This window comes from Phyllostomus discolor, chromosome 6 (assembly GCF_004126475.2).
Source record: "Phyllostomus discolor isolate MPI-MPIP mPhyDis1 chromosome 6, mPhyDis1.pri.v3, whole genome shotgun sequence".
Lineage (NCBI taxonomy): Eukaryota > Metazoa > Chordata > Mammalia > Chiroptera > Phyllostomidae > Phyllostomus > Phyllostomus discolor.
The window spans coordinates 158,384,666-158,401,607 of NC_040908.2; the positions used below are offsets into that span (position 1 = coordinate 158,384,666).

The 16,942-nt window shown below is 35.4% G+C and overlaps 1 pseudogene; it reads left to right on the forward strand.

Moving 5' to 3' along the window:
- Window positions 1-13,545: 13,545 nt before the first annotated feature.
- Window positions 13,546-14,991, forward strand: LOC114490212 (annotated as a pseudogene).
- The last annotated feature ends 1,951 nt before the right edge of the window (window positions 14,992-16,942 follow it).

A 16,942-nucleotide genomic window follows, 5' to 3' on the forward strand; every position in this document is an offset into this window, starting at 1 on the left:
TCGGAAAACTGATCTCTCTTTTCTACACCATTTTGATCCCGACATTGAATCCCATCATATACACCTGAGGAACAAAGACATCATGGTGGCACTGAAAAAGCTACTAACTAAGTCATTACAATGATTCAGACACTTGAAATTACAGAAGACTTTGTTTATGTGTTGGCCATGTAGATACAACAGAAAAAATACAGTTTTGTTATGTCATATTTTTAAATGATGATCATGAATATCATCATAGGAACCTCACATTATGTTAAGGGGTTTTAGTTTCATAAGGTTAAGGAAAGGGCTTCTCTATAATCAGAGGCACAGATTATCTCAATTGTAACAATCTAATCTGAAGAATTCATCTTTCCTCTCATTATGAACTAGTGAATTAAGGAGATTGCCCCAGCAAGTAATTGTGAACTGGGTGTGTTACATAATCATGGATTAGAGTTATGTTCTCTGATGTAATTTCTGTAATCTTCCCACTCCTTCAGATATGGTTACTGACCTGCTCTGCACTGTGATTGGATTTGGCCAATGAGAAAAACCAGCAGCAGCCAAGATGGCAGAAGCAGGGGAATCTTAGTGTTTCCCTTACATTTTTCCTCATTTCTGTCTGTTGTTGCTGTCCATGGCACACTATGGCTACAAATCCTGAGGGTGTCCCCTCCACTATTATCTCAGCACTCTGTTCTGTTATTACATCATCCCCTCCCCTTGTAGCTTCAGGTTTTGCTTTAGTCATATCTAATTAGTATTAGAAATATCTGAAATTTTTACTCTAAACTATCCATATCGATGTGTATCTGGTTGAATGTCAGCCCCTTTAAATATATGTTTATCTAGAGCCTACAAATGTGGCCTCTGCAGATTTAAGAGAATGAGATCATCCTAACTTAAGGTGGGCACTAAATCCTATGAACAGTGTCATTATGAGACAGAAAGGCACAGGAAGTTTAGGAAACAGATACAGAAGTACAGAGAAGAATATCATGTGAAGATAGAAGCAGAGATTGGAGTGATGCAGCCAAGAATCATGCAACCAAAAAGGTCAAGAACCACCAAAAGCTGGAAGAAGCAAGAATAATTCTCCCTTACAACCCTCAGAAGGAGTAAGACCCAGCCGATCCTGTGATTTTGGACTCTGAGTTCTAGAACTGTGATTAAGATCTACTGTCCTGGCTGCTTTCACATATGCAATACAGTACTGTTACCTAAAGTCACCATGGCGATGACATCCATATGAATTACTTATTTAACAACTGGAAGCTTGTACCTTTCTCCCACATCATCCACTTTGCCTACCCACCTGCCCTGCCTCTGGCAACCACCAACCAGTTTGTTTTCTGTATTAGAAAAAAATATTGGCCTCTTCACAGTGACAAGATTTCAAATAATTTATGATTTTTAATTATTTTTATTCATAGTTTAGATTTATTAGAGAGAATGTAATATGTAAATTAAAAGAAGTAACTTTTATCTAATAAATATAAAACTACAGAGCAAAGAATATTCTTCCATTTAACCCTTTCTCACTCCTATTAATTGTCTTAAGGATATTCAGCACTTGGCAGAGAAATTTCAATATCAACCAAATTATCTTTGATTTTTGAAAGAAACAACAGATTTTTTTGTGAACTAAAAAGTATCAATATATAACATTAAGACTCTTTTTTTAGTTCAATGTATTAGGTGACTGGTTAACAAAATTATATATGTTTCAAGGGTTCGATTCCATGATACATCACCTGCATACTGCGTTTAGTGTTCCCCATGCAAGGTGAAGTCACCTTCTGCCGCCATATATTTGACCCCCTTCACCCTTTACTGCCCCCTTCCCCCTTCCCTCTGGGAACTACCTTCCTATGGTCTATCTATGAGGTTTTTTCTTGTTTGTTTGTTACTTTTAGTTTTATTTCCCACAATGAGTGAAATCATATGGCTCTTAACTTTTTCTGTTTGACTCATTTGGCTTAGCATAATATTCTTAAGGTGCATCCATGTTATCTCAGGTGGCACTGTTTCACCTTTTCTTACGACTTTTTGTATCCCACTGTATCTATGTACCTTATCTTTTTTAAAAAAACAACTAAAAGGCCTTTATAGTAGACATTGAGGTGGACAAATGTAAGATTATTAAAAATGAACATAATTACAAATAAATGACTGTGAGTATTAAATGATGATAAATAAAACAATCCTCAAACAAAAAATAAAGGAAAATGGTATTAAATCAGTGAAGAGGTTCTATATTTGACAAATGAGAAAGATAATTAACAATATAAAAATTATACCAATAATGACATTTATGAGTTTCTGGTCTTGGACAAATCAAAAGGAACAGAGATGACATTAGTGGTAAATTCATAAAGTGAGCCTATCTCTTTTTCAGTACCAAAAATATGTATAAAATGCTTTTTATATGTTGCTGACAAAAATAATTCAAACAAAATAAAAAATGACAAAGTTAAAAAAGAAAAAGCTTAAATACGTAAGACACTAAAAATGTTGAGTATTAAAGCACTAAATAAGACATAGGTGAAATAACTAAGATAATTTAAATCTATTCAAACTTAATGACAATCAAACAACTGTGTTAACATTTTTGAGATTTCACCATATCAACCCAATTAGGAAAATCTTTTCCCTGAACATGCCAAATAATTGATCAAACAAATATTTCCTATCCATAAAATGCTCTTATCAAACATGTATAAGGAGCACACAGAGGTAACTTGGGGTCATGTGAAGCCTCTGGGTCACTCTGCACGTGCATTTTCTCTGATGCAGGCACGTATGGAAGGTCTGAAACACACTCAGCAGCTGGAACTTCCTAGGATTTTTTTTCTTTGTCCCCTGTATGCGATACTGCAGGCTTACTTGGAAATGAATGAAGTGTGTAAAGAACACAGGCTTCTGGAGAGTTCAGAGGATAAGAGGCATTGAGGTGAGGCTGCAATTTCTCTCATATAATGAAGCCAGGATTGTCAAACCCCTTTATGATGGTTGAAAACTATCAGTAAATAAATAGGTTTGAGTATCCACAGTAGTTTTGTTACATCTTACACAGCATATCATAATGCCCATTGGTCTTATTTTAACCAAGACATACTAGTTTCAGTTGTGAGGGGAAAAATCAATTATTATTAAAACAAATGTTTCATACCTATGCATTTAAATGCACATATAGTTAAACTGTTCCAAGGAGCGGGAAAAGCGCAGCTATAACTTAATCTGGAGGAGAACGTTAACATTATTTTATATCAATCTGATTGTTGCATTGACATTTTTATTTATTTAACAACACTGTAAAATTCTGAGAAACAAAATTCAGAAGATAGCATGTTAAATAAGACATATTTCAGCTCAAAATTTGCATTCAAATCAAAGATGAAAATTTGGATTTCTCACTTTTATGATGATACAGAAAATTGAAAAATGAGTTGATACTAAAGCACTGTCAAGTTCATAAATACATAAATACAACATGTTTGTGTGAATAATTAATCAGGTAAAAACCAGAAACTTATTAGACCAAATCCTCTTTAATAGGAATAATACTGGTTTATCTTCATTTATCGGTGGTTCTATGACTCACCATAGAAAAAGTTATATATTGCATTAAGGGAGATTAAGTCTCTGATTTTTTTAACCTGAAATATACCTTTTACAAGTGATTTTTTATTAAGAATAGTAAAATTAAGATAGTATACAAACATAGGATCTCTCATTTCTTTGTCACCTTATTTTTCTCTTTGTACTTTTACTTGTTTCAAAACACATACATTTTTTCTTTCTAAACTTTATTTTCCAAACCACCTCATTGTTTTTTGAGGGGAGGGGTTCTGTTATCCTTACAAATAAAAAGACAAAGTGAGAGGTAACAGCATTTAATTTAGATCAAAGAATAGCTATTTGGGTAGCACTGATGAAGGCAGAAACCCAAATAGTGTTTGTGTTATGGGATGGAGGCAAAGAGTATTTACGTGAAAGGGAAGGAAAACAATTCCATGAAAAGAACAAAGGACTTTCTATGGGTACTAATAAGCCAAGGAAGAAATCTCTATAGGTGCACCCAAGCTAAGTTAGTCTTTAGATACACATAATGGTGCTAATTCTCAGAATGTCTTTAATGTTCAGTATTGCAGTCAGGATGTCTGCTTCCCTGTTAGTTCTGAAATTAGTTGGAATACAAGGCTGCTTTGGCCCAGTGTAAAGGTTATTTTACCCAGACATTCTGAAGGCTTGATTGAGAAGTAAGAAATGCAAGGCCCTGCACCTGAGATAGTGGCTCTGACTCCATTAAGAAGTAGTTTTGTCTATATTAGTTTCCACAGTTCTTTTTACCTTAAAGGAGAACTACAAACTTGAAGCCAATACTTTAGTACTGGATTTTGGGGAGCAACTGCCTAACAATTATATTTTATAATAATTAGTCTGTTCAATTTGGATTTCTATATGTATCTCAGATAATTATTGTAATGAGAATTGTTTTAACGAGAACAACTAATCACAGACAGCAAGACACATCAGGTTATATGCACAAAGCAACGTTCCTCTAATATTAGCTATGCAATTTACTTCTTACCTTCATTACTAATTAACCAATTTACAGGTCAGAATACATTTATCGAGCCTCTGTTGCATGATGGGATTGAGTAAAGGAAAGCTCTTGAAACATGATGCCTGGTAAAAATGTCATGTATTTGATTTTGACACATAAGTGAAACAAGAATAAAATTCTGGGGAAAAGTTCGTGCAGAATCAGGAAGAGCAAGAGCAGTGTTACAGTTCAGGAATGCACATGCGCTGCTTGCCAAAGGGCAAGTGGAAGTCTCCTGTGGCCAGAAGCACAAGACAGAACAGTATGGCGAGCTCCCCACTGGGAACTGTGACGGACGCCAATGATTCTGCTGAAGGACTCTGTAGTATGTGGGGTAAAAAGAGTCACTTTGCCCTGTCCACAAACAAAAGCTAAAAATGCTATTTCCAGAACCCTTTGATTGCATTAAAATGCCAACTTACTATATATTTCATTGTATCCCAATGTTTAGATTTAGCATGTGTTCACCATTGTATTCAGTTTTTCTCTTTAACATTATGATATAAAATGCTGCCATTTGAATGGAAATAATGACTTCATATATTAGTTCCTCAACCTCCTCTGGGCAATAAAAAAAATCAGAAGGATAGATGATTAATGTCACTATTTTTACAGATGAAACACCAAAACATACCAATCAGAAGCAAATTTTACTGCAATGATGAAATTTGGTTTGGTGGGATTTCATTGTATTCCCAATCTCTGAATGAGTTTTTTGTGATATTTTTCTTGTTTGTGTAATAATGCTCAAGGGAAAAGGCATCATTATCCTCATAATCAGAGCTGATCACGCTCTCAATACTCCAGTGCATTTTTTCCTCAGTAATTTTTTCTTCCTGGAAATCTCTTATACTATTTCTCATTCTTTATAGAATACTCATAAAAATTTAGGCTCACAAAAGAAATCTATCTTTCATTGTTTCTGCAACAAAAGTATGTTTTATCTTAATGCTTGAGCACACAAATTTTTTTTTTCCTGACAGTGACATTCTGTGACAGCAGTGTGTCCAGTTGTGACATTCTGCAGTGTCCTCAGGGTAGGAAGCAGCAGCTCTGTACCTGGCTGACAATGACTGACTGTTGGATGAGTGGAGCTCCAGTCAAGCTGGGGCAGACATGCACATTGGCTTTCTGCCATTCTGTGGATCTAACTAAGTTATTCACTTCTTCTGCGATCTCCTCCCAGTATTCAAGCTGGTCCGTGGGGACACTTTCCTGTGGGAGATTCAGGTCTTTACAGTTCGTGTGCTGTGTATTATGATTCCCTTTATGTTGATATTTGGCTCCTACAGTAAAATTGTCTCCACCACCCTGAGGTTGCCATTAGCAACAGGATGAGCCCACACTTTCTCTACTTGCTCATCTCACAACATAGTCGTGGCTCTGTTCTGCTATTCAAACATTCATGACCCAAATCCAAACATTCTTCCAGGACAGACACATTTCTCTCTTTTTTCTATACCATTGTCACCCTGATGTTTAATCCCATGATATACATTCTGAGGAATAAAGGTGACAGTATGGCCTAGAGGAAATGGTACCTTAATGTTCAATGCATCAGCCACTGATTTGAATGTATTTTCTGTTTTCCCTTTAGTTCTGCTTTTGTCTAATTAGAAGTTAGTTTGTATTTTCTCTTTCTGCTCCACAGTGAATTGATTGTCCTTACTTATTCTTGCAGTTGCCGTTTTTGGCTCAACTTTCTGCTATCGCAAATGGTAATATTTCCAATAAGAAACTAATATTTCAGAAAATCTTATGGGTAGTGGACAAATCTCTGTTAGCAAAAGTTTGCTGCTCATTTGAAACCATTTACACAAAAATATAATACCTTCTATCTAGTAATTCATGCCCCAATATTTCCCTAAAATATCATAGTGTATATTTTAGCTCTACTCTCCATTCATTATTATTGAATTAAAAAGAAGTCAGCCAGTAAAAAATGCTGTATATGGAAACTCTTTCAAGAATCATTTCTGAATGACTGCAGAACATGAACACGATGGAATATGTAAAAGTTTGCAGTGTAGAAAAGATGGCATTTTAATAAGTTACATTAATTTAAATTCATGTAAATGTGTAAAAAGTGACTCTTGCTTCACATAATTTGCAAACATATTCAGATAATCTTTAAGCCTAAATATTAATGCAGCATGACTCTTTTCAAAGGTAATATGTTTTTATGACCTCAGTAGTGAGAAAAATAGTTTTAATAAGATAAGGAGCCATAGTGGAAAGCATTGATATGTTGAATGGAATTGACAAAGAAGTGTTCTGCATGCAAGGACGCCATTCAGAGTGAAATTTTCAATGCAAAATGCTTAATACACCACATACAAAGAACTGCTCTAAATTCAAAACACAGAAAACTTGAGAGAAAAGTTGACAGGAACCCTGAAGGAGCATTTCACAAAACAGGGTAATCCAAATGACCAAGAAAATGAAAATAACTCATCAGTAACCAGTAAAAGGCATATTAAAATCAAATGAGATCTATGACACACTCCTCAACAACACACAATTTTTTAAATAAATGAATCAGCACTAATTACGCCACAGGTGTAAAAGGTGTGGACCAACGGGAGCTCTCATGGATGCAGGACTGTGCACCAAGACAGCACCTTAGCCAACAGTCTGCTTTTATCTAGAGAATTCTTTAATTTTGTTGTGCTTACTCTTTTAATTAAATTTATTGGGGTGACATTGATTATTAATGAGATTATATACATTTCAAGTGTACAGTTCTATGATACATCATGTGCATATTGCTCTGTGTGCCTACCACAGGATTCCTACCACTCAATTTAAATCTTCTTCCTTCACTGTTTACTTGACCCCCTTTACATTTACTAGTAACCCACCCACCCCTCTTCCTTCTAGTCACCACCACACTGCTGCCTGTGCCTGAGTTTTTGTTTGTTTGTTTTGTTTGTTCACCTGTGGTTTTCACTTTCACATCCCACATATGAGTGATATCATATGGTTCTTGACTTTTCCTGTCTGAAATCGACTGGACTTGAATACGGAACACAAACTCTGGGCAGTGGCCCACATCCTGGCCCTAGTGCAGACAAGATGGGACTATTTCCACAGTGAAACGGATGAAGATGGGACATCGGGAAGTCAGGATGGGAACCCTCTTCATTGTACCTCATAAAGAAACCATACCACAGAATCCCACCCTCCCATGCTCGTCTCAGGAAATTCTTTCCCTTTAGACATCGCAAGAATTTGTTTTCCACAAGGAACAATGCCACACTTCTATTTTTCCTGAAACTATTTCAGGAAAATTAATTGCTCTTTACCTCAAAAAATAATCCACACCACAAATATATTCAAGAGTGGTGATACTACTGAATTGTTTGGGGGAAATGAATCAAACCTATGCAAGGACTTACTCCAAACCAAGCCACATATATTTTCCAACCAATAAAGAAATAATGTCTATGACCGGTTAAGATCACTGGTCATGGCAAAGCAGTCTTCTTCTTGCAAGCACTAGGGAAATTTGCATAAATTATAAAACTTCTATTTTGGACACATCAGAGAGCTCTGAGAGAAAAAAGGATATGTGACAATTCAAAATTAAGGTTCATAAAGTCAGAAAGGGATAGCCCATGTGATTTTTTTAGCTTAGTTGGATGACAATCTGCGGCTGATATAATATCATCTTACTGAATATCATATGTCTGCAAATTTTACTGATTGATTCAAAACGCAAACACAATTCTGATGCTGATCAATGGTGCCTGCTTCCTCCTTATATACATAAAATGCACAGTCAGTGTCTTATTTTTTTAACTAATTACTTGTTCAAATTAAAATTTAATTTTTTATAATTGAAGTTGAGTGTCTAAATGTTTAAAAAATTACTTTCATATCTTTTCTGTGAAATGTTCTTTCATCTGTTCAGTTGTTTTTGTTTTTTTTTTTAATTTTGGACTGATCTTGAGTATTTAAGAATAAGAGCACTTTATTTGAGATATTATTTGTAATTACTTTTCCATTCTATCAGTTCTATTTGACTTCACATCAGAGGTTTGTTTCTTTTTATAATGCAGAATTATTTATTTTGCAAAGATTTTTTTTCAATTTTTGTGTACTGCTTTCTAAATTTTGTGTTATACTTAATTTTTCTTCCTGTAAAATTATTTAAAGATTTTTCATAGATTACCCTTATCATTTCACTTTCTAAAATATTTAAACTTATATATTATTGGGAGTTTTTCTTGCTGTAGTATAAGGGATTAAGAAAAGTTTATTATTTTTTATTTTTTTCTCGTAAGGCTCTTCAGTTCTCCCAGTAGCATTTATTTTATAGTCCATAACTTGCCAATTTGGTGAGCTCTCTTTGTTAAATGATACATTCTCACTTGTATTTGAGTCTTTTTCCGGAATCTATACTCCGTGGCACCAGGAGATCTCTCTAGCCATGCGTGATACTACACCGTGCTGATTATGAAGCTTAGAACTCCATTTCAGCTGAGCTACTTGGATGCACACCTGCAGTAGTCAGCCCTGCCTGCTCCTCACTCTGGTGCTGTGCTGTGTCACATCTTGGTCCCCTGAGGTGTCTCACTGCCCACTCCTCCCTGGCCTTCCCTGATGGCAAATGACCCCTGATATTTTGTAAGAAACTCTCCTAGTCACTCTCTGGTGTCACATGACTATAGCAATTTCCTGTCTTGTAAATGTATTTTCCTCAGAAACATAAACCTTCAGAAATCGCCATTCACTAAATAATAGGAAGCAGCATCCTGTTTTTGTCATGAGACATTGGTTCCAACCCAAGATTCTTAAATAATGTCAGCATTGAAAACAGTATGTCTTTCCCACAGTTGAAGCCTGTTCGCTTGGCATCTTTCCTGATGTGTCAGCTGGGCTTTCACCAGATTCTCATTTGATTAGAAGTAAAGTTTGAAAGTATTCACAACTTAAAGATGTTAGGTAAATTTGGGAAAAGATGGTGATACTGTTAAAAAAAAATTCTCCCTACTAATATTTATCTTGAGTTAAAATTTTAAATTTTGAACTATGTTTAACAAATACATCCAGTGACTAAATCTCAGGTTTGCTCAGGTGGTCATGAAGAAGCAGATGCATTAGTTTTGTATATATAAATAGTACCTGTCTTCAGAACATTTATTACAACTGTTACACGGGCCAGCTTTTAGTAATGAAGCAACCTATTAGAAAAGAATGTTTTTTAAAAAAATAAACAAGTTCGCCTTGGCTGGTGTGGCTCAGTGGATTCAATGCCAGCCTGAAAACCAGAAGATCACTGATTTCATTCCAGTCAAGGCACATGCCTGGGTTACAGGCCAGGTCCCCAGTTGGAGACAAGCTAGAGGCCACCAATTGATGTGTACCTTGCGCATGGATGCCTCTCTCTCTCTCTCTCTCCCTTCCCATCTCTCTAAAATAAATAAATAAATAAATAAAATCTTATTTTAAATCCTTTTAAGAAGAACAACTTCAAGATTTCCATTTAATAGGAGCAGAAGCTCCATATAGAGCATTTATATTAAATAAGGTAAAAATTGAATGTTTGTCAATATTGGATGGCCTCAAATAGTATTGCTCAGCATGCTCTTTGTGTCTAAGAAATAAGGTCCACTGAACACTCTACTCCACAGAGAGACTGAGGAAGGAAAATTCTGGGTAAAGTGAGAGCTTTCAGGGAAAAAATACACACAGCAAATCAGACAGTGCCAAAGTATTGTTTCAATTAAAAATTTAAATATGTCAGGTGGAAGAGATCCCTGGGGCAGAGATGACAACTTTTATTAAAAGAGCATCTTATGTTTAGAAAGAACACACTATTTTGAGGTGCATGAAACAAGTGTGTTCACCTACATTAATTTAAAAATCGAAACCCGCTACAGTGAGAAAAATTGGCAACATCACAAATAAAAAAAGGTAAATGTGAACTACTTTATACTGATATTAAGCTTTAGTACTTGTTTTTAAATTTAAAATTAATATTTAATTTATAGTAGGGTATGTGGTATAGTGAAGCAACTCCTGCATATTGTAATTCTATTAAATACAATGTGTACTGAAATGATAAGTAATGATGTGAAATCACTTCACAATACTGAAAACTGTAATATTAAAGAATATTTTCTAGGTATAGATAATATTATAGAAAACTTCATTTTCAGCCAACATAGCAAATAAATTTCATATTTATGCATTCAGCTTGATATTATAATAGGCGATTTGAAGTGAAACAATCCATGAAATAAATGTCCAGCCATTAGGGAATCCAAAAAACATTTATTTTAACAGAAAAAAAGACAAAATTAAGTACTTTTTAATATAAAATTTTAAGTATTTTATGGATTTCAAGATTTAATTTGACTTTTTGTATCAAATGTATAAATATAACTGAAGCTTAGGTAGTGTCTTATATGTAACAAATTAAAACATTCCCTTAATTATTTGGATTTATCCAAGGAATGAAAGCTGGAATTTAAAATAAAGCTACTAAAGATTGAATTTGACTTCCTTGAATAATAAGAACTTAAACATTTACAGGAAAGAATACTCATGTAGATAATCTTGTTAAAGCTCAAAAAAGTGAATCTATTTTTCCACCTTGTTCTTCTCTAGAGAAAACCATGCACAGATCTTGCATATTTTATGTTATACATTTATGATTTTATCACCGAAGATTGGGTTTGTGCCATTACAAATTTAGATATATATATATATGTGTGTGTATATATATATATATATATCTTATATCTTATATATATATATATATGTAGATATCTTTAGCAACAGAAGTAATTGAAGTAATAAGTTAAATTACTTCCATTAAATGCTACCATTCATAAATATGATACTTAAAAACTGGATTACACCCTGGCTGGTGTGGCTCAGGGGTTGAGTGCCAGCCTGTGAACCAAAAGGTCACTGGTTTGATTCCAGTCAGGGCACATACCTGGGTTACAAGCCAGGTCCCTGGCTGGGGTGTGGGAGAGGCAGCCAATTGATGTTTCTCTCACACATAGATGTCTCTCTCTCTCTCTCTCTCTCTCCCTCCCCCTCTAAAAATAAATAAATAAAATCTTTTCTAAAAGTTGGATTACATGGTATGTTAATTCTTTTCTCCCTTGTAAGAATAATGGTTTCACTTAAAAAGTGTTTCATGCTTTACTTAGTTTTGGAATCAGGCATATTCTAAAATGTATATTGGTCTCCAGTAGGAAAATAGTCACAGTCCTCATCTCTCAGATCATTTAGTGATAGTAAGAGAAAAGGCTTCCAAAAGCAAGGAGCCAGATTGCAACACTAAGGGCTGGATAGTGATGAGTAATCTTAGAATTAGGTCCACAGATCAGAGATAAGAATACAAACAAAAATATTGGCAGAAAATTCATGGAGAATTTTTTAACACTCTGATGTTTGCTTTAAGATCTCATTCCTGTCCTAAATTAAACATGTGATGCACACATAAAGTAAGTCAGAGGGTATTTTTTCATGCAGTTTAGACCACAGAGGAAAATTTAGAAAAATAAAATTTAGTTTCCAATAAAAACAATAATAGCTAGTATTTATAAATGTTAGGACTTCTTCAAGTTGCTTTTGGATACATTAAATGAATTAATTTATGTTACAGTCCTAAGTATTTATATGTTGGTTAGCCAATTATAAACTTGAGTGAACTATGGCACAGAGTATTAAGCAATGTGCGAGAGGTCACACAGCCAGCAGGTAGGGAAACTATCATTCAAATCCTGTCCATCTTGGTAGGATTACATTCCTCATCCATGACGCTATAGTTACCCTCTGTTTGGAGGACATGGTTCAAACACACCAGGACACAGAAATGAAAAGCAGTGCTGAGCCATATCTTGAGCCAAGAGATGCTTGGGATGCAATATCTAAGGAGGGCCACACTTTCAGGATGGTACAGGGCAGAATCAGCCACCCTTGAAAGTGAGTCAGTGCCTCTCAAATTGTATACCCAAGAGTGTCACTCACTTTACTCCAGTCCTGGAGTGAATGGAAAACAATGGGAAAAAGTAATTACCAACAGAAGAAACTCAATAACCTTACTAAGTACAATTTTACTAGGCAATGTGTTACAACCCTGAGGGATAAAAATTTAGGAACATAACTCACATTCATAGTTATAATTATGAAACCATAAGCAATACCAGATTAAAAGTGATAGGCAATTTTACCTACTACATGTATTGGAAGTAAAACTTAGAAAATGTAAGCAATTGCTTAATTTCACAGAGTTTGGAGTTAGGATTCACACTCAAGTCCAATAATTAAGAAAAGAAATCCTAGGCTCTGACTTGACATCATAAAACTTTTTTTTTGCAAATGCACCAATTTTCTTAAGCTATCCAAATTAAAATAGCAATACATTGGGAAAAAAACTTTTGTGCAAATGATCAAAGTATCTGCCATTAGTCAGTGTCAGTATCTTTATGTCTAAAAAAAAAGGGAGTTTAGAAATGCTTACTTAAAGTGTTGTTTCTAAAGAACTACAGAGATAGTGGAGGGGCACTCAGCACATGCGGTAAACATCCCAGGTAAGACATTTCCCCCTGCCGCACCCGTGCACACAGGTTGGCTCCCACATTCTAGGCCAGTTCTGTGTGTCCAGGGTTTCCTCTTTCCTGCTTCTATCCATGTCTGTGTTCCCAGGCAGATTTTCCAGAATAGAACCCTCTTATATTCCCCACTCAGTTTTCTACTAAAAATAATTTGTTTTATTCTACTATGTGCTATAAAATTCTCTCCCTCTCTCTTTCTCTGTGTGTCAACTACCTAATAATATGAACTGTATAAGAAGGACATGTATGTTCAAGGTAATCTAATGATGGAAGAAAAATGAAGGTTTACAATAGGCAGTTGAAAAAGTATAAGGAAGACTTTTTTATTTCTTTTTTATTAAATACTTTTGATTTGTATTGTTGTTCAAGTACAGGAAGACAATTTTAATACAGAGCTGGATTGTCGAGAAGCATAATTCATGAAAAGGGAGGTTATATGGCCAAGCTGTGGGTCTGTCTTCAACAACTCCCAGTTTCTCCAGTGTCTGTGTTGAGCAGGGCATAGTTTGGTTTATTCTGGGCTGTATACAGAAAGTACAAACAATGATCTTAAAAATAATTTAAGGGAATTTTGCAGTGATAATCTGTAATGTCTGCACTGAGAAAATGAGAAATGTATTAATTAGAAACCATTGCAGTGATCGTGAAAACCTATCTTCACCTCCAGATACAATTTAAAGAAGAGGCACTCACCCATGAGGGTAAAAATAAAAGCACACTGTTCATTTCCTCTGTCCACAGATGAAGCACCAAGAAAAGCCACCAGAGGGAAATATGACTGAACCAATGCAATTTGTTCTCCTGGACTTTGCTGATGTTCCCCCATCTCCAGTGGTTTCTATTTGGATTATTCTTAATCGTCTATATCATGATATTGATAGGCAATGGCACTGTATTTCTATTAACGAAACTAGACCCTGCTCTCCAGACCCCAATGTATTTTTTCTTGGGCAATTTTTCCTTTTTGGAAATCTGCTACGTGTCAGTTATTCTCCCCAGAATGCTCACGAATCTTTGGACCCAGAGAAGAAGAATATCTTTAGTTGCCTGTGCTGCACAAATGTGCTTCTTCTTCATGCTGGGAGCCACTGAGTGTTTCCTTCTGGCTGTGATGGCCTATGACCGCTATGTGGCCATTTGTCACCCTCTGCACTATCCTCTAGTTATGAACCACAAGGTCTGTGTCCGGCTCGTGGCTGGCTCTTGGATGGGTGGCATTCCAGTCCAAATAGGGCAGACATTCCAGATTTTCTCTCTGTCCTTTTGTGGTTCTAACCTCATCAACCACTTCTTCTGTGACATCCCCCCAATAATCAAGTTGGCCTGTGGGAACACCACTGTGAGTGAAACGATGGTCTACATAGCTGCTGTGATGTTTGTCACAGTCCCATTTCTGTCAATCCTTGCCTCCTATGGCAAAATCATCTCTACAATTCTTAAATTGCCATCAGCCACAGGTCGGGCCAAAGCCTTCTCCACCTGCTCATCTCATCTTATAGTGGTGACACTGTTCTTTGAATCAGCCACTATCACTTATTTAAGACCCAAGACCCAAGACTCAGCAGGAACTGACAAAGTGCTTTCTCTTTTCTACACCATCACGACTCCCTTATTTAACCCCATGATATACAGTCTAAGAAACAAGGATGTCATAAACGCACTGAAGAAACTGCTATGTAAATAATCTACTTCACTTATAAAAGGTGAGTCTATTTACAGGAATTGATTGATGTCTGGCAGATCTTTAATAAAATTTCAACAGCTGTTTATCTTAAAATCAATTTATCTATTTCCATATTAAAAGTTAGTTAAAACTTTGAGAGACTTTCTGTCTTCAGTTGAAAAGTTGTACATGTGTCCAGAAATAGTGATTCACTCTTAGGTAAGTGGTATAATTTTATTGTGAAATGTTCCTTCTCAGTAAGAACTTTTGACAAGGATCAATGTAATGGATTCAACTGTAATATAGTCTCTGCTATAGCATATATTGGAAACTATGTCACTCATTTTCATAATTTTGTCACAGAAATTTTTAAAACCAGATTGGTAATGGAATATTAATTAACATTTTATGTCTATTTAGGCCTAGCAATGACTTGATAGAGAAATTATGTTGTCAGAGAAGAAAAACATCTTTCATTAGGAATGTGGTTTTCTACAATAAATGATGTTGCTATGATGATACCAGTGAGTGTTAGGCAGGGTTTATGTGTATATCAAATTAAATATTTTATATAATATAACCCACTGATATCATAGAACAACTATTTTTATTAAAATATTTGCATATAATAAGAAGAGCTTGGAGTAATCATGGGAATGTTCACAAGTTACTGTTTTTAAGTATATTTTCCTAGAGATGATAAACAGAAGAGGAAATCTAAGGGAAGGGAAATAAATGTGTATGAAAGTGAGCATCTCCTATAAAAACACAGGTATCACACTCATACTTTGTGCACCAAGTATGCACACACATCAGAAATGATCAAGAAGAATATAATCATTGATGTTAACTATGAGAATCTCAGAGTAAATCATTTTATTAATTTTCTTTGTTTAACTGAAATTCAGCAGTGTATTACAATAAACCTGTGGTATTTATGCAGTCATACAAAGCAGAAAATAAATTTGATTCATTGTGGGTGTGTGCCATTTTTCTGTGGATGTTATTTTCCAACTCACGTGCTTGGCTAATGAGCCCTTGACACAGACAGGCAACAGGTCTCTGCGGGACCAGGACCTGTCACCAACACTCAGAGTTTAAAAGAATGTGATGAAGCTTGCAAAGTTCTTAAAGCTTTTTTTCCCATTAAAAAACATGTCAATTTTGCTTACATTTACATGGGAATGGTTCACTCCACATAAGTAGATCAGAGCAGTATTACTTTCTCCCTGGAAGAAAACAGCCAGATGATGTATGAACAACCCTGGTAGAAACCTAGGAAAAGAATCAATTTTGGTTGAGAGCAAAGCAAGCAATTGATGAATCACCAAGATTCTAAGAAAATGCAGCTATCAGAAACTATAAAAATCTAATGGAAATCAGTGCATACAGGGGGAAAAAATGTAATAACAAAAAATTGCAAGAAAATTCCCAAGCAGAAATTGCATAACCCCGAAACTATCATAAGTGGGAAGAACTGAGACAGAAATTGAAAAGTCCTTCATTTTCATTGCCCTTCTGGTACAATATAGAAAAAAATGTTTGAGAGAGAAGAGATAACTAACAAAAAGAAAAACATTTAAAAAGATTAATATCTCTAATAGATACTTTTTTATTGTTGTTCAAGTACAGTTGTCTCCATTTTCATCCCACCACAGGCCCCTGCCTTACCTGTCCCTGCCTCCCACAATCCAATCCACCCCCTTGACTCTGTCCATGTGTCCTCCATACATGTTTCTTCATAGACCTTCCCCTATTTTCCCCCATTATTGCTCTCCCCCTCCCCTCTAGTAACTGTCAGTTTGTTCTTTATTTCAATGTCTCTGGTTGCATTTTGCTTGCTTGTTTGTTTTGTTGACTAGGTTCCACTTTTAGGTGAGATCATATGGTATTTGTCTTTCACTGCCTAGCTCATTTCACTTAACATTATGCTCTCCAGTTCCATCCATGCTGTCACTAAGAGTAGGAGCTCCTTCTTCCTGCTGTCTAGTATTTCGTTGTATAAATGTACCATAGTTTTTCTTTTCCACTCAGTTACTGCTGGGCACTTAGGTTGCTTACTATTTTCTTACTTTAAAAGTCTCTATAACTTTGCTAGTAATATCC